The 27,827-nt window shown below is 48.7% G+C and overlaps 1 protein-coding gene across 2 annotated transcripts in view; it reads right to left on the minus strand.

Moving 5' to 3' along the window:
- Positions 1-27,827, minus strand: part of LOC114322461 (uncharacterized) — a 186,561-nt gene that overhangs the window by 129,149 nt on the left and 29,585 nt on the right. The window contains exon 1 of one of the 2 annotated variants that reach the window (XR_014364488.1): positions 429-8,057. The exons of the other annotated variant lie outside the window; for it this stretch is intronic. The gene's annotated coding sequence lies outside the window, so the exon portion shown is untranslated. Of the gene's footprint in view, positions 1-428; positions 8,058-27,827 lie in introns of those variants that run through there. 2 annotated transcript variants of the gene reach the window in all.

Below are 27,827 nucleotides of genomic sequence, written 5' to 3' on the forward strand. Positions count from 1 at the left end.
TTTTTTGCAGGGATGATAACGGTACTATCATCAATTATATACATTGCAGATTTAGAATAAGCGTGCAAGCAATAAGCAAATCATTTTTTTTTAAACAGTTCAATTTTCTATAAGGATGTGCTTGGATCTTGAATGTGTACCAATTTGTGGGGGGAAAAGAAGAGGGAGGGAAATCCCTACGAAAATCAAAGATTTCAAACACAGGCTAAAGGATAAGTTATAATACAACAGATGCCCCCTAATTATTATTTTTCTGTACAATCTGTTCATCATACCATTTTAGGTTTGATTCTAAGTAGGGTAGGGATAGGTGACAAGATGATGAAAAGATTTCAAATAACACCAGATGGAAAAGTAAGAAAGATAATAGTCAGAAAAGATAGCAAGGGCTGCAAAACCTTTCACTAGGAGAGAGCTATTAAGATTACCATTACATTCATGATGGTGAAGAAGACCTCCTGGTGTATAGAAACGCAGCACAGAAGAGGGTTTGCCAAGTGGCAGCCTCTGCTGATTCTGACAGTGATGGCCATTACAAGACCTAACCAAAGACTGGAGGCATGGGTAATGGAGTACACTAAATGTGCTCCCAGGTACAGAGGATGTACAAAGCATGACTGCATCCCCTGAGGATAGGGAATCCCATGCACCAGTGAGACGCAACTCTCTCTCTCTCTCTCTCTCTCTCTCTCACACACACACACACACACACAGATTGGCCACCTCAAGGTCAAGGTGTGAGTCTTGAAAAGGGAATACACCATGGAAAACTCTTGGCTCTAACCACAAAGCCATATAAACCCAAAGAGCCCATGAATAGGTGATGCGTTCCGCATCAATAGGTCATGTCATGATTGAGTAGGTTAGGTCACGACCTATGTTACGTGGGTAAGGATCTCAGGTGTACGATGTGTAGATGGACATTCACCCATAAGCATATTTAATAATCAAACTCATATTATGCATAAAATGCTATATGACATCTGTGAATCTGCCTAAGGACAAAAAGACAGTAGGGTACCAATGGGTATTTATAGTGAAGTGCAAAGCTGATGGTAGCGTGGAAAGATATAAGGTGAGACTCGTGGCAAAAAGATTTACACAAACCCTCGGGATTGACTACCAAGAAACCTTTGCTCCAGTTGCCAAGATGAACTCAATTCGGGTTTTACTGTCACTAGCAGTTAATTCCAGCTGGCCTCTACATCAATTAAATGTAAAAAATGCCTTCTTAAATGGAAATCTAGAAGAAGTCTATATGAACCTACCTCCAGGTTTTGAAAAGAAGTTTGGTATAGATAAAGTCTGCAAATTAAACAAGTCTCTATACGGCCTCAAACAATCCCCAAGGGCGTGGTTTGAAAGCTTTGGGAAGGTTGTAAAAAACCTTGGATACAGTTAAAGCCAAGCAGACCATACTATGTTCTATAAACACTCAAGAGAAGGTAAAGTAGCTATCTTGATTGTTTATGTAGATGACATAATTCTAACAGGTAATGATAGTGCCGAATCGAAAAAGTAAAAGAAGGGACTTGCTAAAGATTTCGAGATAAAGGTCCTGGAGCACTAAGATACTTCCTTGGAATGGAGTTCGCTAGATCTAAGGAGGGCATTTTTGTCACTCAGCGCAAGTACACAATTGACTTGCTCAAAAAAACAAGCTTGCTCGGATGTAAAGCTGCTGACACACCAACCGAGCTCAACTTGAAGCTACAGCATGCTAGAATTGAAGATGTGGTGAATATAGACCAGTTTCAGAGACCTGTTGGAAGACTGATATACCAATCTCACACACGTCCCAACATAGCATTCGTAGTAAGCAGAGTAAGCCAATTCATGCATTCACCAAGAAAGGAGAACTTTGAAGAAGCATACAGGATCCTAAGGTATCTAAAGGGAACTCCTGATAAAGGCTTGATATTTAAAAAACAAAGACATCTTCAAGTGGAAGTACATACAGATGCAAATTGGGTTGGAAGCATCACTAACCGGAAATCACATTCCTTGGACTTCTTACATTTACTTTGGTAATCACATAACCTTTTTTCTTTTCAAGGCCCACCGGCCATACCACCGGCCCCAGAGGTTCTTCTACTGCCATTGGAATTTCCTCAGATTCAGACGACAACAACGACGATGACCTTCCCGTTGCTACAAGGGTCACAAGGTTCAGGACCAGCAGGGCAGTACTTCCAGATGTTGAAGAAGAACAAAGTGCTAGGGCCGCACCAACTACTAAGGCTGAGCCAGTTGTGGAGGCCGTAGAAAATGAAGTTCCTCCTGCTGTGAAAGTTGTTGCGGGCGGCCTAGTTGGAGCGTGCAGAGCCTCCAAACCCCGCTGATTTTGTGCACTCCGACCGTTCCTTTGTCGGTAGTACTTCTAGATGTTGAAGAAAAACCAAGTGCTGGGGCCCCACCAACTACTGAGGCTGAGCCAGTTGTGGAGGCTGCAAAAAATGAAGTTTCCCCTGTTGTGGAAGTTGTTGCGGGCGGCCTAGTTGGAGGGTGCAGCGCCTCCAAACCTCGCTAATTCTGTGCACTCCGACCGTTCCTCTGTCGGCGGAGAGGATTTTTGCCCAGAGACCCCAAGGGAAGATAGCGGCATGAGAGAGCCGCTGGAAGTTGCACCACCTCCCTTTGGAACTACATCTGGTGGTTCCTCCCAGTCCACTGAGTCTCCATTGGTTCAGCAGACCCCACTTCCGAACGCCCAAGTGGCTAAGGAGAGTGCAAGTGTAGCGACTGCTTTCACTGTTCCTGCTGTAGCCCCTCTAAATTTGGACCGACTTGCAGAGGTAGCTGTCACTTTAGCCACCCACACTGTTATTGCTGTCGCTGGGACCTCTGACCCAGTTGCTTTGGCAACCTTTGAACAGCTGGCAGACTTGTACCCCACTCACTTTCCGAAAGTGCCAGCTGACCTTGGGTTATCCCAAATTTTTTATACTGGAATGGATACCACTGCTGTTCCAGATCTGAACGTTGGAGACTACCAGATGGATGACCTCTTTTCGGAGCGACATGACGGTGCAGGCAGCTTTAGTCTTTCTCGCGAGGCTAGTTCACCCGGCTGCCAACGCTGCATCTACCTATTCCAATGCTGCTGGGCAATCATCTTCAAGGGAAGTGCGTCGTCCTTAGATCTTTGGTCCCTCCACCAGTCCCCCTCCAGTGATTGAAGTTGGCAGGGGTGTGAGGGAGTCCCCTCAGCCCTCAAAGAAAGTTTCTTTTCTAAGTTACTGGGTCTCCTCCGCAGCTGCTCCCACTCTCGCCCCGCATCCAGGAGCTGCACCTCGACACCTTTCCCGCTTTTAACGTTCCTGGATCTATGGTGTAGACAGCACTGCTGGAGTCACTCGCCAGCTTCATTTGCGACCTTACTACAAAGAAGATTATGACCACCCCTAGCAAGTTCGTGGAAAGTGCCGAGGCAAACCTGAGCGGCTTTGAGAGGAACGGTTTGGACCTATCGTGGATAAGGGATAGGCTTCAGGCAGTCGATGGTTTCCTCGAGCATGCAGACAACGTGGCGATGATAGGGCCAGTTTTGAACCCATCATCTACTCTTGTCAACTTGTAGTACCCGTTGCTGCTTGCCTCAGCAACTTTGTATGGGCCTTCCCATCTTGGTGAGAACTTGGGAATTAGTTGCCCTCGCATGATTTTATCCACTGTCTTCCATACCAAGTCCCCTTTATTGAACTTCTTGTGCTAAACAGATTGATTGTAGGCACGAGCTATGGATTGATTATACTTTTCCATTACCCGCGAGGCTCGATCTCTTCTTTCTTCAGCTGCCTCTATGTCATTTTTTCTGCTGTCTGGAACTAAGTGTGCTGACATAGCCATTCTTGCTGAGGGTGCTGCCAACTCAACTGGTAACACAGCTTCAGACTCGTACACTAGGGAAAATGGGGTTGCCTGAGTTGGCTTTCTCTTTAACGTTCTATACGCCTAGAGTGCTACAGGAAGTCATTCAGACCATGTGCCCCCTGCTTCATCCATTATTTTACTCAATATTCGAATGATGGTTTTGTTGGTCGCCTCAGCTTGTCCATTCCCTTGGGGGTAGTATGGACTAGACTTGTGCTGCTTGATCTGGTAGGCGTTCAGTAGGGATGGCAATATCAACTCGGCCCAACGAGGACCGGACCGCCCTGTCCCGATAAATCGGGTTTTCCCCGAAAATTATTTACTATAGGGCCGGGGCTGGTATTGAAAAATACATCCCTAATAATTTTCGGGCCGGGGACGGGAACTCTCTTCTCCTCGCCTCAATTTCTCATTCTCTATCTCCACTTCATCTCTCTCTATTCTTAAGCAGAAGGTCCATCTCTCTCTCACCACCACCGAACCCACCACCACAACTACCGTCGATCTCGCCATAGAGCCTGGTCATTGGCATCGCTCAGATCTGTGCCAGACGATGGAGTTGTACTCAGATCTGTTATCTCTTTCTCTCTCTGATCTGATGTTGTTGATCTGTATTGTTCAGAATAATTTTTTTTAATCTGTGTTAGTTATATATTGATCTGTTATATATTAAACAAAATTGATCTGTTAGATCTGTTATATATTGATCTGTTAATTTTTTTTTTGATTTGTGATATATATTGATTAGTAAGTGAGTTGTTAAACAAAATTCAAAAAAAAAAAAAAAGCTCGGGGACATTTCGGGGTCCGGGAAACCCGATCCTCGTTAGGGGACGGGAACGAGAGGGTGATGGGCTCCCCTGGCGGGGATCGGGGGCGGAGGCGGGGATTTTTTAATCTTTGGGGATCGGGGATGGGAAGGGCAGTCCCCGGCCCCGCCCCGTCCCGTTGCCATTCCTAGCGTTCCACAGTCTTCCCACATGACGATTTACAAAGGGAGTTCCATTGTTGGACAACATTACTTCTGGTATGCCAAACCTACAGATTATGCTTTCTCTGATGAAGTTGGCTACTCCTGCCCCGTCTGCCTTCCTCATTGTTATGGCCTCCACCCACTTGGTACTAACTTCAGTCGCTGCAATTTGTGGCCTTTCGATTGCTGCGCTGTCAAATGCCTAATTATGGAACAGGAAAGGGGTCTTGATGTTGTGCAGCTCAACCGTCGGTGCATGTATCAAGTTCCCAAACTTCTGGCAGGATTGGCATCTCCTTACAAAGTTTTTAGCATCTTCTTCCATTGTCGGTCAGTAGTAGCCCAGGTGAATGAGATGTCCACATAATCGCTGCCCTCCTTGATGTTCTGTCTTGTGGGCTTCCCTCAACACCTCATTTGCCTCATCCTTTGGTCAAGGAAGAAGCGGAGGGACCGCCTCTTAACTCTGATTGCATCGGCTTTGTTCTCAGGCAGTGTGCCATTTCCAAGGTAGTCGACATATGGCTACCTCCATTCTTCACTACTTAAGAAATGGGCTTCCTCTTCCTTAGGATGGGATTGGCATTTTGCACATTGCCTCTACAACTTAGTACTTTCCTTTTCCATCTCTGGCCAGTAATACCCTTACCTCCGTATTCGTCGGTATAGACTGATATCTCCATCTCCACAAGACTTAGCATGGATCTGCTTAAGTCTGTACGTTGCTTCTTGTCTACCGACACACCTTGCCAACAAGTTATTGGCAACGCGAAAATACAACTCTCCTTTGAGGAGCAAAAATTATGCAAGTTCTGCTGGTCTGATTGTTCCCTGGCCTGATTTCAACTGTTCTGTTGGATTATATCTGCTTTCCATCCCTCAGCATCTTGCTCTGTATGTTCTTCGGCTAACACTGCTGGTGTTCTTCTTTTCTCGATGACGATGGCTATACTATCATTTGATATATCCACCTTTGCCTCCAGTGTAGCCAAGGCATCGGGGAAACGGTTATGTGTTCGGGGTATGCTGGATTTGGACATCATCAAATTGAGTGAGCAATCCTTGAACCACGGTGCGATACAGGCCAAACAGAGGCTCCTTTAAGGCGAAATCACCCATTGTTTGCCTGACAACTAACTCGGAGGCGCCCAAAATTTTCAACTTGCGGAGTCTCTTCTTTTGGGCAACGATTAGACCCTGTATCAACGCCTCATGTTCAGCCTCGTTGTTTGAACATTCAAAATCAAGCTTATATGATAGATGAAATTTCTCTCCTTCTTCACTGGTTAGTGTTATGCTAGCTCCGCCTTTCTCAGCTCCCGAAGCTCCATCAAATTTTAAGTCCCAATAAGCCTCAACTGCAGCTGCTGAGTCATGGACCGCACCTGGTAGAGATACCTCTGCAGGTTTATGTTCACCAGATGGGAATTGGGCCAGTAAGTCTGCAAGTGCTTGGCTCTTAATAGCCTTGGGAGTAACACAAGTGATGTCATATTCTGCTAGAGCCAAAAGCCATCTTGCCATTCTTCCAGTCAGAGCAAGTTTGCTTAGCAAGTAGCGGACCGGATCACTCCGGGGTCACAACATGGATCGGGTGTGCCAAAAAATAGTGGCGCAACTTCCGTGCTGTGAAGATTAAGGCTAAACAATGCCTCTCAATTGGGGTATATTGCGACTCGACACCATTGACTTTGCGACTGATGTAATAGATTGGCTTCTCAATGCCATCTACGTCTTGGACAAGTAGAGCCCTAATAGACAGAGGTGTAGACGTCAGGTACAATAGCAGAGGCTTGTTGGGTTGTAGGGCCATCATTGTAAGTGCTTTCTTCACCACATCAAATGCTTGCTGGTGTTCTTGCAACCATTCAAAATTGTGATTCCCTTTCAGAAGTGTCCCAAAGGAAAATGTTATCTCAGCAAGGGCTGGAATGAACCTCCAGAGATATGACACTTTGAATAGGAATTTCTTTAATGCGTTTTGAGAATGTGGTGGTGGCATCTGCATGATTGATTTAATCTTATCCCCATCTACTTCAATCCCCCGCCGGTGTACAAAAAAGCCAAGGAACTTGCCGGCGATAACTCCGAAGGCACACTTGAGAGAGTTCATCTTTAGGCAGAATTTGCGGCACCGCTGAAAAACTTTTTCCAAGTCGCAGAGGTGTCGGTTTGCCTCGGTAGACTTGAGCACCAGATCATCCACATATACTTCCACTTCATGATGCAACATGTCATGGAACACTGCAGTCATACATAGGCTGGCCTCGCGTTTTTCAAACTGAAGGGCATCACTGTATACAAAAAATTTCCCAAGGGTGTTCTAAATGCCGTTTCTTCTGCATCCTCTGATGCTATTTTGATTTGGTTATAACCACTGAACCGATCCATAAGGGAGAACATCTTATGGCCCGCAGTAGAATCGACAAGTGTGTCGACATGGGGCAATGGAAACTCATCTTTTGGGCAGGCCTCATTCATTCAGGTCGAGAAAGTCTACGCAGACCCTGATCTGGCCGTTTTTCTTCTCCACAGGCACAATATTTGCTAGACAAGTTGGGTACTGTATAGGCTCAATGAACTTGGCCCTCGGCAACTATTCTACCTCTTCCTTAATCTTTGCCTCAAGGTCAGGGTGATACTTTCGAGCATGTTGCTTTATTGGCTTAGAGTTGGGAAAAGTATCCAGGTGATGGGTGACAAGAGACGGGTTAGGCACTGGGTTTGGGACTGCTACGGGCGGAGGTGCTTGCGCTAGAGCTGGTCGAGAAGCCATGGCGCCTCAGTGAGAGTTTGCAAAGCTGCCAGGATCTCCCTCTGCGTATCTTGGAGTGACTGAACTGCCTCAATCACAACACTGTGGTCACGGTCCTCCGCATGTGCTGCTTCGCCATTTGAAGAGCCTTGGTGAACTTCATCCTCTGCCATTTTTTCCAGTGAGGTGTGTAAACCACAGCGGGTATGAACCATCAACAAAGCAGCCTCCCCAGCGGAATCGCCAGAAATGTAGGGGGGTTCGAGGTTAGCGAAGGTGATTAGAGAGGCAAAACTATGCTAATGGTCCAAGAATTGTGGAAGTTGAAGAGTGTGCAACTAGGTGAGGGTGAAGCAAGTAGCTCAAGAAGAAATGTATGGCAGTGCCAAAATAGGCAGCATCTCCCCCAAATCCCCAAAATTCCTCTTGTTGAACTTTAGGAAATGGGTCCTATTTATATAGGCTTTTCCTTGGCACCAAGAGGACACCAAGTGACCAAATAGAGAGAGGACATGTGTCCTAGATGATCACATGGAATATTCTGACTTGAGCCACCAGGCTGAAGGTGCCACGTGTCCTTCTGCATGTACTGTGTGCTATCTGTTTGCCTCCGCACCTACCTTTTTGAGCCTCAGCAAGTGTAGTTGCGATGGGAGTGTTTGGCGCTGCAACTCCCTCTTGAGCCTCAGCAACTGCAGTTATGACGGGAGCGTTTGCCGCTGCACTTGCCTTCTCAGCTCGAACCTCAGCAAGTGCACTTGCAGCGGTAAACCTTGCTGCTGCACTTGCCTTCTCAGTTCTACTTGGCCACTGCATGCATTCTCAACACTCCATTAGTCTGCTATCGACTATGTTCCTGCTCACTGCAGTGAAGCCTTCACCGTTAGCCACCCAACCACAAACTCCCCAGCTTCCCAGGGCAAAGGCCACAGCCAAGCCTGCTATCAGCCATGTTGTTCCTTAGTACCAAGCCCAAGGGGCTTCTTTAGTTCTGCCCGTGCGACTACGGCAGGTCTATGTCCTGGGTAATGGAAAGGGAGTCCCTTATGATCAGGTTACCCTGCTCCCATCTTCGTGGGATCGCCGCGGTAAACTGGTACCCTGGGCCGGCCATTAGCTCCAACTAGTAAGTCTTGTGACCTGTTATCAGTGCCAAGTTAAATGAATTTTGGGGCCTGCTATCAGCGCCAGGCATTACCCTCTACGTGCAGAGGGGAAGCTTTTCCCAGAGGCTGCTCTCACCTTGGCGAGATGTTCCCTCCGCAAGTTGGTTGCGGCGGCAGTAGTTGCTGCGGTAGTCATTTCCCATGGCAAGTTCAAATGGCATAACCGACAATATTGGAGATGGCGACGCCGACAAAGTGCCTATGCAACTTGGGCGCCTCGGTTCTCTCCTTCCCTCAGCAACTATAGGTGGCGACGGAACCGAGAATACTTGCAACTTCCCCGCTGCATGTATTCCCTCTGCAACTTGGCCGTCGCATGTGTTCTTGCTGCAACTTGACTCGGTCATTTCCTTCGTGGAGACTGTTTGGACCCTTGGCGGGTCGGACCTACTCCGGGCCACTGTTGGCCCACTTCCCTTGGACTTTAGCCCATGCTCCTTTTTCATTCCTGGTCACCTCTTTGGGGTGACCTCAATACTTAGGCCCATACTTAATTTGGGGTTTAATTTTTGACCCTCTACATTTGCCCCCTGCCCCAGTGGGGGACACGTTCCTAGTTTCCCACGTGTGCATGACGCCAGCAAGTAACCCAAGGGTTGCGTCAGCTCTTAAAAGGATTACCCTCTTGACTGACGGGTCATAATGGGCCTAGGGAAGTGTGTCAACACCGTTGCTACTTTCTTTATAAATAGCGCCCTTGGGTCCACTGGTCCCCCACTTCCGCCCAAACACACTTTCTGTCTCCTTGTCTTCTTTTCCTTGTTAGCGCCCTTGGGTCCACTCGTCCCCCACTTCCGCCCAAACATACTTTCTGTCTCCTTGTCTTCTTTTCCTTGTCCCCACTTTCCGGAGTCTTCTTTACTTTTCTTTATACTTCCTTATGGCCAGCACAAGGTTTCTATCCGACAGGGCTGACCCACCCCCTACTGAGTGGAGGAGGGCCTCATACTTCGGAGGGCTAGCTGACCCTTTCTGGAAGTCCGTTGACTCCTTTGTTCCTGATGCCCTTCCTTTGGGGGAGCCTCTGCTTCCTTTTAGTGAGGCTGCTTTGGATGATGCTGGCATGGTGAACCCAGTCTCTGCGCTGCGGTTTCGCGTGGAGCGTGGTGACTTTCCCCATTCATACATCTACTATCGCACTCACTCGGGCCCTTCAACAGGCTGGTCCCTCTGGGTTGATGACATCATTGCATATGGTGGGTTCGAGCAGCAATTGCGGGATGTTCGTCTCTACAATGCCGTTTCGATTTCGAGGGTGTTATCAGTGTGCAAAGTACTAACCAACACTGATATGGTTGTCTCCCGCTAGAGCCGCGACACTCACACTTTTTCTTTGGCTTGGGGGGAGATAACTCCAACCATCGAAGATGTTGCCGTCCTTCTGCGCTTGAGCACTCGTGGAGATCACCGCTTCGATCCAGCGTCCCTGACTCCTGCAGAACAAGTTGTTGTCACCGCCCTCCAAGGAGCCTTTCGAGAGGCGCGGAAGTATGGCTCTTGGTCTGATCTTAGGACTGGGGAACTACTCCAGAAGAGGCCCAAGAGGGACAAAACCACTTATCTTTCTGGCTGAAGCATTTCTTCAAGGACCTGCAACCAGTTGTGGGCGACATCACAGAGGAGAGTTGCAACTCCGTAGTTGGACCGGGCTACCGCAGCGACTTGTACTTGGCCTCCTTCGTCAGTTACTTCTTTTTTTTTTTTTTGTTCTCCCCAGCAACCCTGCTGAGAGTATTAACCCTCTGGTGTTCCCTTTGGCAGTCAAACTTTGCAGCGGCAGCCAGATCCCTCTGGCCCCCCCTCTTCTTGGGGAACTTACACTTCCGCCTTGACCTCATCCATTCGAACATGGAGCGATCCATGGGTCCGCTATGATGTGTAGAGCTTTGTACACACTCAGTTCCTGACTGCTTTCTTCTATGAGAGATTCCCTGCCACAGGCCCCGTCCCTAAAGAACATGAGCCTTTCTTCACAGACGAAGTCCTTGATGCAAAGTGTCGTCCAGTTCTAGATGCAAAAGGTCAACCTGTCACGAGGCAAGTGCGCATCGCTCGCTGGTCTGGTCTTGGCACCAACAGACGCTTTGCAGATTATGTAGACTGCATGGAGGAATGTGTGTTCCGCCCTTTCACTAAGCTTTTTCTAGGCATTTATGTGTTTCCATTCTATTTTTCCGAGGCTCACCATGTTGATTTCACCCTCGACAGTGTCTAGGCCAACTCCCTTCTTATTGCTGCCATGATACGCCCCGGATTTCTACCCGTGTGGAAAGAGGAGGGCATGTCCAGTGTCATCCATCAACCGAACAGGGTCCCTGAGCAGTTCGGCATGGATCAGGCATCCCACATGCCCCTCCGCTTCAGACTGATTACCACTAGAGCTTTCAGCAGTTTGCCCGTGATTATTCCGCTCTACTTGTAGAGGGCTTAAGCTTCATGGAACTTCTCTCACTTGGAAAAAAGGGCGCCTTTACTCCCAGTAAAAGGCTGTTCTGGCACCACAACCTCAATTCTTTCTTCAACTTTTGCAACAGTGCTCCCGTAGTCTCTGCGATGGAACCCATCCCGTAGCCTGACTTATCTCTTCGTTTGCCCTCTGGCCGAGGGAAACAGACCAGTATATTCTGTCGCTTCAAGCTTCTATCCCTGACTACGTTGGAGAAGCCTCACCCGTCTGGAGCAAATTGCTCCCCCTCAAGTCCGCACGACAGTTATGGACGACCCGCTCTAGACTAAGGGCAGCCCAAGAGGCAGCGGCATCAGTTGCCGAGGCACCTGCCTCACCAAGTAGGAAGAGACTCCGAAACGTACCCATACTTAGAAAATATTTTGTATTGCTTCCTTGGACTTCTTACGTTTACTTTGGTAATCACATAAACTTTTTTCTTTTCAGGGCCCATCGGCCATGCCACCGGCCCCGGAGGTTCTTCTACTGCCATCGGACTTTCCTCAGATTCAAACGACGACAACGACGACGACCTTCCCATTAATACAAGGGTCACAAGGTTCAGGACCAGCAGGCCAGTACTTCTAGATGTTGAAGTAGAACAAAGTGCCGGGACCACGCCAACTACTGAGGCCGAGCCAATTGTGGAGGCTGCAGAAAATGAAGCCCCCTCTACTGTGGAAGTTGTTGCGGGCGGCCTAGTTGCTGAGGGTGCAGAGCCTCCAAACCCCGCTAATTCTGTGAGGTCCGACCGTTCCGCTATCGGCGGAGATGATTTTTACCCCGAGACCCCAAGGAAAGATACCGACATGAGAGAGCCGCTGGAAGTTGCACCACCTCCCTTTAGGGCTACATCTGGTGGTTCCTTCCAGTCTACTGAGTCTTCATTGGTTCAGCAGACCCCACTTTCGAACGCCCAAGTGGCGGAGAAGAGTGCAAGTGTAGCGGCTGCTTCCCCTGTTCCTGCTGTGACCCCTCTAAATTTGGACCGACTTGTAGAGGTAACTGTCACTTTAGCCACCCACACTGTTACTGCTGTCGCTGGGACCTCTAACCCAGTTGCTTCGGCAACCTCTCAACAGCTGGCAGACTTGTACCACACTCACTTTCCGAAAATGCCAACTGACCTTGGGATATCCCAAGATTTTTATACTGGGATGGATACCACTGTTGTTCCAGATCTGAACGTTGGAGACTACCAGATGGATAACCTCTTTCTGGAGCGACATGACGGTGCAAGCAGCTTCAGTCTTTCTCGCGAGGCTAGTTCACCCGGTCGCCAACGCTGCATCTACCCATTCCAATGCTGTTGGGCAATCATCTTCAGGGGAAGTGCGTCGTCCTCAGACCTTTGGTCGCTCCACCAATCTCCCTCCAGTGATTGAAGCTGGCGGGAAGGAGTCCTCTCAGCCCTCAGAGAAAGTTTCTTTTCTAAGTTACTGGGTCTCCTCCGTAGCTACTTCCACTCTCGTCGCGCATCTAGGCGCTGCACCCCGGCACCTTTACTGCTTTTAACGTTCCTGGATCTATGGTGCAGACCGCACTGCTTGCGTCACTCGCCAGCTTCATTCGCGACCTTGCTACTAAGAAGATTCTGATAACCCCTAGCAAGTTCGTGGAAAGTGCCGAGGCAAACCAGAGCGGCTTTGAGAGGAACGGTTTGGACCTATCGTGGATGAGGGATAGGCTTTTTAGGCAGTCGATGGTTTCCTCGAGCATGCAGACAACGTGGCGATGATAGGGCCAGTTTTGAACCCATCATCTACTCTTGTCAACTTGTAGTACCCGTTGCTGCTTGCCTTAGCAACTTTGTAGGAGCCTTCCCATCTTGGTGAGAACTTGGGAATTGGTTGCCCCCGCATGATTGCGTCCACGGTCTTCCATACCAAGTCCCCATTACTGAACTTCTTGTGCTGAACAGATTGATTGTAGGCACGAGCTACGGATTGATGATACTTTTCCATTGCCCGCGAGGCCCGATCTCTTCTTTCTTCAGATGCCTCTATGCCATTCTTTCTGCTGTCTGGAACTAAGTATGCTGACATAGCCATTCTTGCTGAGGGTACTACCAACTCAACTGGTAACACAGCTTCGGACTCCTACACTAGGGAAAATGGGGTAGCCTGAGTTGGCTTTCTCTTTGACGTTCTATAATTCCACAGTGCTACGGTGAGTCGTTCAGACCATGTGCCCTTGGGGGTAGTATGGACTAGACTTGTGTTGTTTGATCTGGTAGGCGTTCAGCAGCCTTCCCACATGACGATTTACAAAGGGAGTTCCATTGTTGGACAACATTACCTTTGGTATGCCAAACCTACAGATTATGCTTTCTTTGATGAAGTTGGCTACTCCTGCCCCGTTCTGCCTTTCTCATCGATATAGCCTTCACCCCCACTTGGTACTAATTTCAGTCACTGCAATCTGTGGCCTTTCGATTGCTGCACTGTCAGATGCCTAAGTATGGAACAGGTAAGGGGTCTTGATGCTGTGCAACTCAACCGCCGGTGCATGTATCAAGTTCCCAAACTTCTGGCAGGATTGGCATCTCCTTACAAAGTTTTTAGCATCTTCTTCCATTGTCAGCCAGTAGTAGCTTAGGTGAATGAGATGTCCATATAATCGCTGCCCTCCTTGATGTTGTGGGCTTCCCTCGGCATCTCATTTGCCTCATCCTTTGGTCAAGGAAGAAGCGGAGGGCCCGCCTCTTAAATATGAGTGCATCGGCTTTGTTCTCAGGCAGTGTGCCATTTCCAAGGTAGTCGACATATGGCTGCCTCCATTCTTCACTGCTTAAGAAATGGGCTTCCTCTTCCTTAGGACGGGATTGACATTTTGCACATTGCCACTGCAACTCAGTACTTTAATTTTCCATCTGTGGCCAATAATACCCTTGCCTTTGTATCCGTCGGTATAGACCGATATCTCCATCTCCACGAGACTTAGCATAGATCTACTTAAGTCTGTAAGTTGCTTCTTGTCTACCAACGCACCTTGCCAGCAAGTTGTTGGCACCGCGAAAATACAACTCTCCTCCGAGGAGCAGAAATTATGCAAGTTCTGCTGGTCTGATTGTTCCCTGGCCTGTTTTCAACTGTTCTGTTGGATTATATCTGTTTTCCATCCCTCAGCATCTTGCTCTGTATGTTCTTCGGCTAACACTGCTGGTGTTGCTCTTTTCTCGATGACGATGGCTATACTATCATCTGGTGTATCCACCTTTGCCCCCAGTGTAGCCAAGGCATCGGGGAAACGGTGTGTGTTCGAGGGGTATACTGGATTTCGACATCATCAAGTTGAGTGAGCAACCCTTGAACCACAGTGCGATACGGGCCCAACAGAGGCTCCTTTAAGGCGAAATCACCATTGTTTACCTGACAACTAACTCGGAGTCGCCCAAAATTTTCAACTTGCGGAGTCCCTTCTTTTGGGCAGCGATTAGACCTAGTATCAGCGCCTTATATTCAACCTCGTTGTTTGAACATTCAAAATCAAGCTTATATGATAGATGAAACTTCTCTTCTTCTTCACTGGTTAGTGTTATGCCAGCTCTGCCTTTCCCAGATCCCGAAGCTCCATCAAATTTTAAGTCCCGATAAGCTTCAACTGCAGCTGCTGAGACATGGACCGCACCTGGTAGAGATACCTCTGCACGTTCATGTTCACCAGATGGGAATTGGGCCAGTAAGTCTGCAAGTGCTTGGCTCTTAATAGCCTTGGGAGTAACACAAGTGATGTCATATTCTGCTAGAGCCAAAAGCCATCTTGCCATTCTTCCAGTCAGAGCGGGTTTGCTTAGCAAGTAGCGGACCAGATCACTCTGGGGTCACAACATGGATCGGGTGTGCCAAAAAATAGTGGCGCAATTTCCGCGCTGTGAAGATTAAGGCTAAACAATACCTCTCAATTGGAGTATATCGCGACTCGACACCATTGACTTTGCGACTGATGTAATAGACTGGCTTCTCAATACCATCTACATCTTGGACAAGTAGAGCCCCAATAGATCGAGGTGTAGACGTCAGGTACAGGAGCAGAGGCTTGTTGGGTTGTAGGGCAATCATTGTAAGTGCTTTCTTCACCACATCAAATGCCTGCTGGTGTTCTTGCAACCATTCAAACTTCTGATTCCCTTTCAGTAGTGTCCCAAAGGAAAATGTTATCTCAGCAAGGGCTGGAATGAACCTCCTGAGATATGACACTTTGCCTAGGAAATTCTTCAAAGCCTTTTGAGAGTGTGGTGGTGGCATCTCCATGATTGATTTAATCTTATCCCCATCTACTTTAATCCCCCGCCGGTGTAAAAAAAAAGCCAAGGAACTTGCCGGCGGTAACTCCGAAGGCACACTTGAGAGAGTTCATCTTTAGGCAGAATTTGCGGCACCGCTGAAAAGCTTTTTCCAAGTCGCAGAGGTGTCGGTTTGCCTTGGTAGACTTGACCACCAGATCATCCACATATACTTCCACTTCATGATGCAACATGTCATGAAACACTGCAACCATAGCCCGTTGGTAGGCTGCCCCCACGTTTTTCAAACCGATGGGCGTCACCGTATAAAAAAATTTCCCAAGGGTGTTCTAAATGCCGTTTTTTCTGCATCTTATGATGCCATTTTGATCTGGTTATAACCACTGAACGCATCCATAAGGGAGAACATCTTATGGCCCGAAGTAGAATCGACAAGCGTGTCGACATGGGGCAATGGAAACTCATCTTTCGAGCAGGCCTCATTCATTCAGGTCAGGAAAGTCTACGCAGACCCTGATCTGGCCGTTTTTCTTCTCCACAGGCATAATATTTGCTAGCCAAGTTGGGTACTGTATAGGCTCAATGAACTTGACCCTCAGCAATTTTTCTACCTCTTAATCTTTTCCTCAAGGTCAGGGTGATACTTTCGAGCATGTTGCTTTATTGACTTAGAGATGGGAAAAGTATTCAGGTGATATTGTATGTCCAAACAAAGACGTCACTGTACCGCTTCAGTAGTGTTATCAATTCTGCCTTAGCTGTTGGAGCCATTGTGTCGCTGATGAACACGGGGCTTGCTCTGCCCAGGTAAGTCGCTGAGGTTCACCTCAGAAAGCACCTCCTGCTGCGGTTGGGGTCTATCTTGCATGCATCCAGGGGCGGGCTCAGGCGTCTCCAACAACTCCTCTTGGGACTCGTCATCGTCACATTTATTTGTTTCAGGGCCTACCTCCCAAGGTATGAAGCTTGCCATCCAAGACCCGTCTTAGGTAGTAAACTGTCTTACCGCCCTCCCGCACCTTAACAATCTTGGGCGGAGGACTTGTGGACTTGCTGCTCCTCTTCTGCCCATTACTTTCTGGAGTAGCCCCTGCATCCCGAATGCCTTCCCATTTTGGCAATTTTACTCTTGTAACTTTACCGGTCCTTGGAGTTTCACCCGTTGACAACTCAGTAAAGAAAACTGCATCCGAATAGTGAGCCTCCTCAACCCCAAATGGCTGTTCAGACGCATTTATATGGTCACTGTTCGCTTTCCCAACTTTGCCTTCACGCATTGGTGATAACTCGACGGGATAGCTCCATATCGGTGCATCCAAGCTCTGCCAAGTATCATGTGGCAATTTGTGCCCGCTTCAATCACATGAAACTTGGTTGTGGAACGGATCTCACCAACTGCAAAGCCCACGACCACATGACCCTTGGTATCTTTTTTCTAGCCGCCAAAACCCGTCACAGTGATGGGTTGGCGAACCATCCTGGGCTCAGGGATCCCAGCCATTGCAAAGGTGTCAGTAGTGATGATGTTTATGGACGCCCCCGCCATCAGGAAAAGCACGCTTGAACTCTATATCATTGATGTATGCTGTGACAAAAAGAGGACAATTATGGGGAAATGGGTATGCTCTATCTGCCTCTGAAAAAGTAATGGCCCCCATAAGCTTCATGAATGCGCCGAGGCACATACTCCTTAGCCTCAGCAACTTCATCACGGCGCACTTCAAAAATCTTTATGAGTGCTTTTGTTGGTCAAAGAAGGCGCAAAACTTAACAGAGTTTAGCAAGGCCTGGGCATTAGCATCCTCTGCGAATTTTGCCTCTGAAGGTACTGTCTCAGGGAGCTGGCAGGTTGCAATTTCTTCTAACTCATCATAGTAAGACGCCATATGTACTTGATCATGCACAGGCCCGAGATAGCCAATCATATATGTACATTCTTCCCCTTCTCCTTGTGGTTAGGATAAGGGTCCTTCTGTACATCACGGTTACCGGCATCTTAGAACTTCGGCTCATTTGCGTCAACTTTCTTCTTAAAGATACTTTTCAAAGTACAACAGTCCCTAGTAGGATGTCTGGTGGTTCTGTGATAGACACAATAATCCGGGCTTTTTTTGTCCTTGGTTGGAGGGACATCAACTGCAGGCAAGGTAAGTTCACCATCAGCTACCCATTCTTTAACCAGAGCCTCAACATTCTCAAGGCTGCAAGGACATAGATTTCTATCCTCATAACTCTTTCTCTTCCGAAAGGACGTCGCCTATCCTTGCGAATGGCTCCCTCCTACAGAGGTTACTGCAGCAACTCTGCTACTACAAGGGTAGCGGTGACTGTCACGAGATCTGTGCAAGGGACCAGTGGTACTGAGGTTCCTAGCTGCCTCAATCAAGGCTGAAATGGTAGGCAGATTATGATTCACCAAGAAAATTTTGTAGTCGCGTATGGCACCCCTCCACACATGCTGACTAGATGGGCCTCATCCACTGGTTCATGACAGTCAATAGCCTTATCTTGGAACCGCTTAACATAGTCCAGTATATCTTCGCCCTCCTTTTGGACATCTCGCCCAAGGGTGAGGGTTGTAACTTTCTCTTGGACTTGGAAGAACTTCGTGTGGAACTTGTTCACCATCTCCTCCCAACTCTTGATCGAGTTGGGAGCCACGTTCACATACCAGCTGTAAGCCCTTTCAGTAAGTGGACTTGGAGAACTCCCGAAGGCGCAGAGAGTGGTCACGGCCATGGACACCAAGAGTTTCAATGAACCTCACCACCTGTTCTCTGGCATTGCCTTGTTTCCCATCAAACTTAATAAACTTGGGCACTATATACCCAGTTGGGTATGGCATGGTCAATATCTCCTGAGAGTATGGGGCCCTCACATCTAAGTCGGGGAGAGATGGGAGTTGCTTCATGCTACGCTCTTGCTCGAGCATAACTTGTACATCGGCTGGAGAAAAAAAGTGAGTGGGCCGGAATGGTGCAGTCTGCTCCTGGGTAGCTGAACCAGCGGCCGCACCGTTCGCCTGAAGTACCACCGGTGGCACCTGGATCGGAGCCCGAACCTCAGGGAGCAGGTTAGGCACTGGGTTTGGGACTACTACGGGCAGAGGTGCTTGCGCTAGAGCTGGTCGAGAAGCCATGGCCATAACAACCTCAGTGAGAGTTTGCAAAGCTGCCAGGATCTCTCTCTGCATATCCTGGAGTGACTGAACTGCCTTAATCACAACACTGTGGTCACGATCCTCTGCATGTGCTGCTCCGCCATTTGAAGAGCCTTGCTGAACTTCATCCTCTGCCATTTTTTCCAGTGAGGTGTGTAAACCACTGCGGGTATGAACCATCAACAAAGCAGCCTTCCTAGCGGAGTCGCTAGAAATGTAAAGGGGTTCGAGGTTAGAAAAGGTGATTAGAGAGGTAAAACTATGTTAATGGTCCAAGAATGGTGCAAGTGGCTTGAAAATGAGCAGCAGCAACTGTCTGGAAGTTGGAGAGTGTGCAGCTAGGTGAGGGTGAAGCAAGTAGCTCAAGAAGAAATGTATGGCAGTGCCAAAATAGACAGCATCTCCCCCAAATCCCAAAAATCCCTCTTGTTGAACCTTGGGAAATGGGTCCTATTTATAGGCTTTTCCTTCGTACCAAGAGCACACCAAGAGGCCAAATAGAGAGAGGACATGTGTCTTAGAGAATCACATGGAATATTCTGCCTTGAGCCACCAGGCTGAACGTGCCACGTGTCCTTCTACATGTGTTGTGTACTATCTGTTTGCCTCCGCAACTACCTTTTCGAGCCTCAGCAAGTGTAGTTGTGACGGAAGTGTTTGGCGCTGCAACTACCTCTTGAGCCTCAACAAGTGCAGTTGCGACGGGAGCGTTTGCTGCTGCACTTGCCTTCTCAGCTCGAACCTCAGCAAGTGCACTTGCAGCAGTAAACCTTGCTGTTGCACTTGCCTTCTCAGTTCTACTTGGCCACTGCATGCATTCTCAGCACTCCATTAGTCTGCTATCGACTATGTTCGTGCTCACTGCAGCGAAGCCTTCACCCTTAGCCACCTAACCACAAACTCCCCAGCTTCCCAGAGTGAAGGCCACAGCCAAGCCTGCTATCAGCCGTGCTGTTCCTTAGTACCAACGCCAAGGGGCTTCCTTAGTCCTGCCTGTGCGACTAAGGTAGGTCTATGACCTGGTTAATGGAAAGGGAGTCCCTTATGCTCGGGCTACCCTACTCCCATCGTTACGGGATGGCCGCGGTAAACTGGTACCATGGGCCTGCCATCAACTCCTACCAGTAAGTCTTGGGGCCTGCTATGAGTGCCAAGTTAAATAAATTTTGGGGCCTGTTATCAGCCCTGGGCTAGTAATGCCTTGGGGCCTGCTATCAGCGCCAGGCATTACCCTCTACTTGTAAAGGGGAAGCTTTTCCCAGAAGCTACTATCACCTTGGCGGGATGTTCCTTTCGCAAGTTGGTTTCAGCGGCAGTAGTTGCTGCAGTAATCATTTCCCGTGGCAAGTTCAAATGGCATAACTGACAATATTGGAGATGGCAGCGCCGATAAAGTGCCTATGCAACTTGGGCGCCCCTGCCACTGGGTTGTTTCGGTTCTCTCCTTCCCTCAGCAACTCCATGTGGCAACAGAACCGAGAATACTAGGAATGGCGGCGCTAAGACAAAGTGCCTCCGCAACTTGGTCGTCACAACTGTCGCCTCTGCAACTTAGTTGCTTCGGCTTTCTCTTTCCCTCGTCAACTTTGGATGGCGGCGGAGCCAAAGATATTAGGAATGGTGGTACTGAGGCAAAGTACCTCAGCAACTTCCCCGCTGCATGTATTCCCTCTACAACTCATGTGTTCCCGCTGCAACTTGACTTGGTCATTTTCCTTCGTGGAGTCTGTTTGGACCCATGGCGGGTCGGACCTACTCCGGCCCACTGTTGGCCCACTTCCCTTAGACTTTAGCCCATGCTCCTTTCTCATTCCTGGTCGCCTCTTTGGGGCGACCTCAGTACTTAGGCCCATACTTCATTGGGGGTTTAATTTCTGACCCTCTACATTTGCCCCCTGCCCCTGTGGGGGGGGACACGTTCTTGGTTTCCCGCGTGTGCATGATGCCAGCAAGTAACCCAAGGGTTGCGTCGGCTCTTAAAAGGATTACCCTCTTGACTGACAGGTCATAATGGGCCTAGGGAAGTGTGTCGACACCCTTTTGCTACTTTCTTCATAAATAGCGCCCTTGGGTCCATTGGTCCCCCACTTCCGCCCAAACACACTTTCTATCTCCTTGTCTTCTTTTCCTTGCCCCTACTTTCCAGAGTCTTCTTTATTTTTCTTTATACTTCCTTATGGCCCGCACAAGGTTTCTACCCGACAGGGCTGACCCACCCCCTACTGAGTGGAGGAGGGCCTTATACTTCGGAGGGCTAGCTGACCCTTTCTGGAAGGCCGTTGACTCCTTCGTTCCTGATGCCCTTCCTTTAGGGGAGCCTCTGCTTCCTTTTAGTGAGGCTGCTTTGGATGATGCTGACATGGTGAACCCAGTTTCTGTGCTGAGGTTTCGCGTGGAGCGTGGTGACTTTCCCCATTCATACATCTACTATCGCACTCACTCAGGCCCTTCAACCCTCTGGGTTGATGACATCATTGCAGATGGTGGGTTCGAGCAGCAATTACGGGATGTTCGTCTCTACAATGCCATTTCGATTTTGAGGGTGTTATCAGTGCGCAAAGTATAGACCAACACTGATATGGTTGTCTCTCGCTGGAGCCGTGACGCTCACACTTTTTCTTTGGCATGGGGGGAGATAACTCCAACCCTCGAAGATGTTGCTGTCCTTCTACGCTTGAGCACTCGTGGAGATCACCCCTTCGATCCAGCGTCCCTAACTCCTGCAAAACAAGTTTCTGTCACTGCCCTCCAAGGAGCCTTTCGAGAGGCGCGGAAGTATGGCTCTTGGTCTGATCTTAGGACAGGAGAACTACTCCAGGAGAGGCCCAAGAGGGACAAAACCACTTATCTTTCTGGTTGAAGCATTTTTTCAAGGACCTGCAACCAGTTATAGCCGACATCACAAAGGAGAGTCGCAACTCCGCAGTTGGGCCGGGCTACCGCAGCGACTTGTACTTGGCCGCCTTCGTCAGTTACTTCATTTTTTTTTTTGTTCTCCCCAGCAACCCTACTGAGAGTATTAACCCTTTCGTGTTCCCTTTGGTTATCAAACTTTACAGCGGCAACCAGATCCCTCTGGCCCCCCTCTTCTTGGGAAACTTATACTTCCGCCTTGATCTCATCCATTCGGACATAGAGCGATCCATGGGCCCGCTATGATGTGTAGAGCTTTGTACACACTCAGTTCCTGACCACTTTCTTCTATGAGAGATTCCCTGCCACGGGCCCCGTCCCTAAAGAACATGAGCCTTTCTTCACAAACGAAGTTCTTGATGCAGAGGGTCGTCCTGTTCTAGATGCAAAGGGTCGACCTGTCAAGAGGCAAGTGCGCCACTCCCTTCCTCCCTCGCATCTCTCGGTGGTCTGGTCATAGCACGAACAGACCTTTTGCAGATTATGAAGACCACATGGAGGAATGTGTGTTCCGCCCTTTCACTCAGCTTCTTTCAAGCATTCATGTGGTTCCATTCTATTTTTCCGAGGCTCGCCATGTTGATTTCTCCCTCAACAGTGTCCAGGCCAACTCCCTTCTTATTGCTGCTACGATACGCCCCGGATTTCTACCCTTGTGGAACGAGGAGGGCATGTCCAGCGTCATCTATCGACCGGACAGGGTCCCTGAGCAGTTCGGCATGGATCAGGGCGTCCCACATACCCCTCCGCTTCAGACTGATTACCACCAGAGCTTTCAGCTGTTTGCCCGTGATTATACCGCTCTACTTGTGGAGGGCTTAGGCTTCATGGAGCTTCTCTCACATGGAAGAGGGGGCGCTTTTACTCCCAGTAAAAGGTTGTTCTGGCACCGCAAACTCAATTCTTTCTTCAACTTTTGCAACAGTGCTCCCGTAGTCCCTGCGATGGAACCCATCCCGCAGCCTGACTTATCTCTTCGTCTGCCCTCTGGCCGAGGGAAACAGACCAGTATATTCTGTCGCTTCAAGCTTCTATCCCTGACTACCGTGGAGAAGCCTCACCCGTTTGGAGCAAATTGCTCCCCCTCAAGTCCGCACGACAAGTACGAACGACCCGCTCCAGACTAAGGGCAGCCCAAGAGGTAGCAGCATCGGTTGCCGAGGCACGTGCCTCACCAAATAAGAAGAGACTCCGAAACGTATCCATACTTAGAAATATTTTGCATTGCTTCCTTGGACTTCTTACATTTACTTTGGTAATCACATAACCTTTTTTCTTTTCAGGGCCCACCGGCCATGCCACCGACCCCGGAGGTTCTTCTACTACCATCAGACTTTCCTCAGATTCAGACGACGACAATGACGACGACCTTCCCACTGCTACAAGCGTCACAAGGTTCAGGACCCGCAGGGCAGTACTTCCAGATGTTAAAGAAGAACCAAGTTCTAGGGGACCGCACCAACTACTGAGGCTGAGCCAGTTGTGGAGGCTGCAGAAAATGAAATTCCCCCTGCTGTGGAAGTTGTTGCGGGCGGCCCAGTTGTTGAGGGTGCAGAGCCTCCAAACCCCGCTAATTCTGTGCACTCCGACCGTTCCTCTGTCAGCAGAGATGATTTTTTCCCCGAGACCCCAAGGGAAGGTACCAGCATGAGAGAGCCACTGGAAGTTGCACCACCTCCCTTTGGAGCTGCATCTAGTGGTTCCTCCCAGTCCACTGAGTCTCCATTGGTTCAGCAGACCCCACTTTCGAACGCCCAAGTGGCGAAGGAGAGTGCAAGTGTAGCAACTACTTCCACTGTTCCTGCTGTGACCCCTCTAAATTTGGACCGACTTGCAGAGGTAACTGTCACTTTAGCCACCCACACTGTTACTGCTGTCGCTAGGACCTCTAACCTAGTTGCTTCGGCAACCTCGCAACAGCTGGCAGACTTGTACCCCACTCACTTTCCGGAAGTGCCAACTGACCTTGGGGTATCCCAAGATTTTTATACTAGGATGGATACAACTACTATTCCAGATCTGAACGTTGGAGACTACCAGATGGATAACCTCTTTTCGGAGCGACATGACGTTGCAGGCAGCTTTAGTCTTTCTCGCGAGGCTAGTTCACCCGATATCGCCAACGCTACATCTACCTATTCCAATGCTACTGGGCAATCAATTTCAGGGGAAGTGCGTCGTCCTCAAACCCTTGGTTGCTCCACTAGTCTCCCTCCAGTGATTGAAGCTGGCGGGGGTGTGAGGAAGTCCCCTCAGCCCTCAGAGAAAATTTCTTTTCTAAGTTACTGGGTCTCCTCCGCAGCTGCTCCCACTATAGCCCCGCATCCAGGCGCTGCACCTCGGCACCTTTCCTTTCTTTAAACGTTCCTGGATCTATGGTGCAGACAACACTTCTGGAGTCACTCGCCAGCTTCATTTGCGACCTTGCTACTAAGAAGATTCTGACCACCCCTAGCAAGTTCGTGGAAGGTGCCGAGGCAAACCAGAGCGGCTTTGAGAGGAACGGTTTGGACCTATCGTGGATGAGGGATAGGCTTCAGGCAGTCGATGGTTTCCTCGAGCATGCAGACAACGTGGCGATGATAGGGCCGGTTTTGAACCCATCATCTACTCTTGTCAACTTGTAGTACCCGCTGTTGCTTGCCTCAGCAACTTTGTAAGGGCTTTTCTATCTTGGTGAGAACTTGGGAATTGGTTGCCCCCGCATGATTGCGTCCACTGTCTTCCATACCAAGTCCCCTTTATTGAACTTCTTGTGCTGAACAGATTGATTGTAGGCACGAGCTACGGATTGATGATACTTTTCCATTGCCCTCGAGGCCCGATCTCTTCTTTTGAATGTCATTCTTTCTGCTATCTGGAACTAAGTGTGCTGACATAGCCATTCTTGCGGAGGGTACAGCCAACTCAACTAGTAACACAGCCTCGGTGTGCACTAGGGAAAATGGGGTTGCCTGATTTAGCTTTCTCTTTGACGTTCTATACGCCCAGAGATTACGGGGAGTCGTTCAGACCAAGTGCCCCCTGCTTCATCCATCATTTTACTCAATATTCGGATGATGGTTTTGTTGGTCGCCTCAGCTTGTCCACTCCCTTGGGGGTAGTATGGACTTGATTTGTGCGGCTTGATCTGGTAGGCGCTCAGAAGTCTTCCCACATGACGATTTACAAAGGGAGTTCCATTGTCGGACAGCATTACTTTTGGTATGCCAAACCTACAGATTATGCTTTGCAATCTGTGGCCTTTCGATTGTTGCGCTGTCAAATGCCCAAGTATGGAACAGGTAATGGGTCTTGATGTTGTGCAGCTCAACCGCCGGTGCATGTATCAAGTTCCCAAACTTCTGGCAGGATTGGCATCTCATTACAAAGTTTTTAGCATCTTTTTCCATTGTCGGCCAGTAGTAGCCGAGGTGAATGAGATGTCCATATAATCCTTGATGTTGTGGGCTTCCCTCGGCACCTCATTTGCCTCATCCTTTGGTCAAGGAGGAAGCGGAGGGCCTCTTAACTCTGATTGCATCGGCTTTGTTCTCAGGCAGTGTGCCATTTCCAAGGTAGTCGAGATATGGCTGCCTCCATTCTTCATTGCTTAAGAAATGGGCTTTCTCTTCCTTAGGATGGGATTGGCATTTTGCATATTGCCTCTGCAACTCAGTACTTTCCTTTTCCATCTCTGGCCAGTAATACCCTTGCCTCTATATTCATCGGTATAGACTGATATCTCCATCTCCACGAGACTTAACATGGATCTGCTTAAGTCTGTAAGTTGCTTCTTGTCTACCGACGCACCTTGCTAGCAAGTTGGTGGCACCACGAAAATACAACTCTCCTCTGAGGAGCAGAAATTATGCAAGTTCTGCTGGTCTGATTGTTCCCTGGCCTGTTTTCAACTGTTTTGTTGGATTATACATGCTTTCTATCCCTCAGCATCTTGCTCTGTATGTTCTTTGGCTACCACTACTGGTGTTGTTCCTTTCTCGATGACGATGGCTATACTATCATCTGGTATATCCACCTTTGCCCCTAGTGTAGCCAAGGCATCGGGGAAACGGTTATGTGTTCAAGGGGTATGCTAGATTTGGACATCATCAAATTGAGAGAGCGACCCTTGAACCACGGTGCGATACGGGCCCAACAGAGGCTCCTTTAAGGCGAAATCACCCATTGTTTGCCTGGCAACTAACTCGGAGTCGCCGAAAATTTTCAACTTGCGGAGTCCCTTCTTTTGGGGAGCGATTAGACCCAATATCAACGCCTCATATTCAGCCTCGCTGTTTGAACATTCAAAATCAAGCTTATATGATAGATGAAAATTCTCTCCTTCTTCACTGGTTAGTGTTATGCCAGCTCCGCCTTTCCCAGCTCCCGAAGCTCCATCAAATTTTAAGTCCCAATAAGCCTCAACTGCAGCTGCTGAGACATGGACCGCACCTAATAGAGATACCTCTGCAGGTTCATGTTCACCAGATGGGAATTGGGCCAGTAACTCTGCAAGTGCTTGGCTCTTAATAGCCTTGGGAGTAACACAAGTAATGTCATATTCTGCTAGAGCCAAAAGCCATCTTGCCATTCTTCCAGTCAGAGCGGGTTTGCTTAGCAAGTAGCAGACCGAATCACTCCGGGGTCACATGGACCGGGTGTTCCAAAAAATAGTGGTGCAACTTCCGCGCTGTGAAGATTAAGGCTAAACGATGCCTCTCAATTGGGGTATATCGCCACTCGACACCATTGACTTTGCGACAGATGTAATAGACTAGCTTCTCAATGCCATCTATGTCTTGGACAAGTAGAGCCGCAATAGACCGAGGTGTAGACGTTAGGTACAGTAGCAGAGGCTTGTTGGGTTGTAGGGCAATCATTGTAAGTGCTTTCATCACCATATCAAATGTCTGCTGGTGTTCTTGCAACCATTCAAACTTGTGATTCCCTTTCAGCAGTGTCCCAAAGGAAAAGGTTATCTCAACAAGGGCCGAAATGAACCTCTTGAGGTATGACACTTTGCCTAGGAATTTCTTCAAAGCCTTTTGAGAGTGTGGTGGTGGCATCTCCATGATTGATTTAATCTTATTCCCATCTACTACAGTCCCCCGCCGGCGTACAAAAAAGCCAGGAACTTGCAGGCGGTAACTCCGAAGGCACACTTGAGAGGGCTCATCTTTAGGCAGAATTTGCGGCACCGCTGAAAAACTTTTTCCAAGTCGCAGAGGTGTCGGTTTGCCTCGATAGACTTGACCACCAGATCATCCACATATACTTCCACTTCATGATGCAACATATCATGGAACACTGCAGTCATAGCCCGTTGGTAGGCTGCCCTCGCATTTTTCAAAACAAAGGGCATCACCGTATAGAAAAAATTTCCCAAGGGTGTTCTAAATGCCGTTTTTTCTGCATCTTCTGATGCCATTTTGATCTAGTTATAACCACTGAACCCATCCATAAAGGAGAACATCTTATGGCCCGCAGTAAAATCGATAAGTGTGTCGACATGGGGCAATGGAAACTCATCTTTCGGGCAGGCCTCATTCATTTAGGTCGGGAAAGTCTACGCAGACCCTGATTTGGCCGTTCTTCTCCACAGGCACAATATTTGCTAGCCAAGTTGGGTACTGTATAGGTTCAATGAACTTGGCCATCCACAACTTTTCTACCTCTTCCTTAATCTTTGCCTCAAGGTCAGGGTGATACTTTCAAGCATGTTGCTTTATTGGCTTAGAGTTGGGAAAAGTATCCAGGTCAAGAGACGGGTCAAGACCAGGCATCTCATCGTATGTCCAAGCAAAGACGTCATTGTGTACCGCTTCAGTAGTGTTATCAATTCTGCCTTAGCTGTTGGAGCCATTGTGTCGCTGATGAACACGGGGCTTGCTCTGCCCTGATAAGTCGCTGAGGTTGACCTCAGCAAGCACCTCCTGCTACGGTTTTGGTCTATCTTGCACGCATTCAGGGGCGGGCTCAGACGTCTCCACCAACTCTTCTTGGGACTCGTCATCGTCACATTTATTTGTCTCGGGGCCATCCTCCCAAGGTATGAAGCCTAACCTCCAAGACCCGTCATAGGTAGTCAAATGTCTTACCGCCCTCCCACACCTTAACAATCTTGGGCGGAGGACTTGTGGACTTGCTGCTCCTCTTCTGCCCACTACTTTCTAGAGCAGCCCCTGCATCCCGAATGCCTTCCCATTTTGGCAATTTTACTCCTACAACTTTACCGGTCCTGGGAGTTTCACCCGTTGACAACTCAGTAAAGAAAACTGCATCCGAATAGTGTACCTCCTCAACCCCAAATGGC

The sequence above is a fragment of the Camellia sinensis genome, chromosome 3 (genome assembly GCF_055761805.1).
Source record: "Camellia sinensis isolate YWXY chromosome 3, ASM5576180v1, whole genome shotgun sequence".
Classification (NCBI taxonomy): Eukaryota; Viridiplantae; Streptophyta; class Magnoliopsida; order Ericales; family Theaceae; genus Camellia; species Camellia sinensis.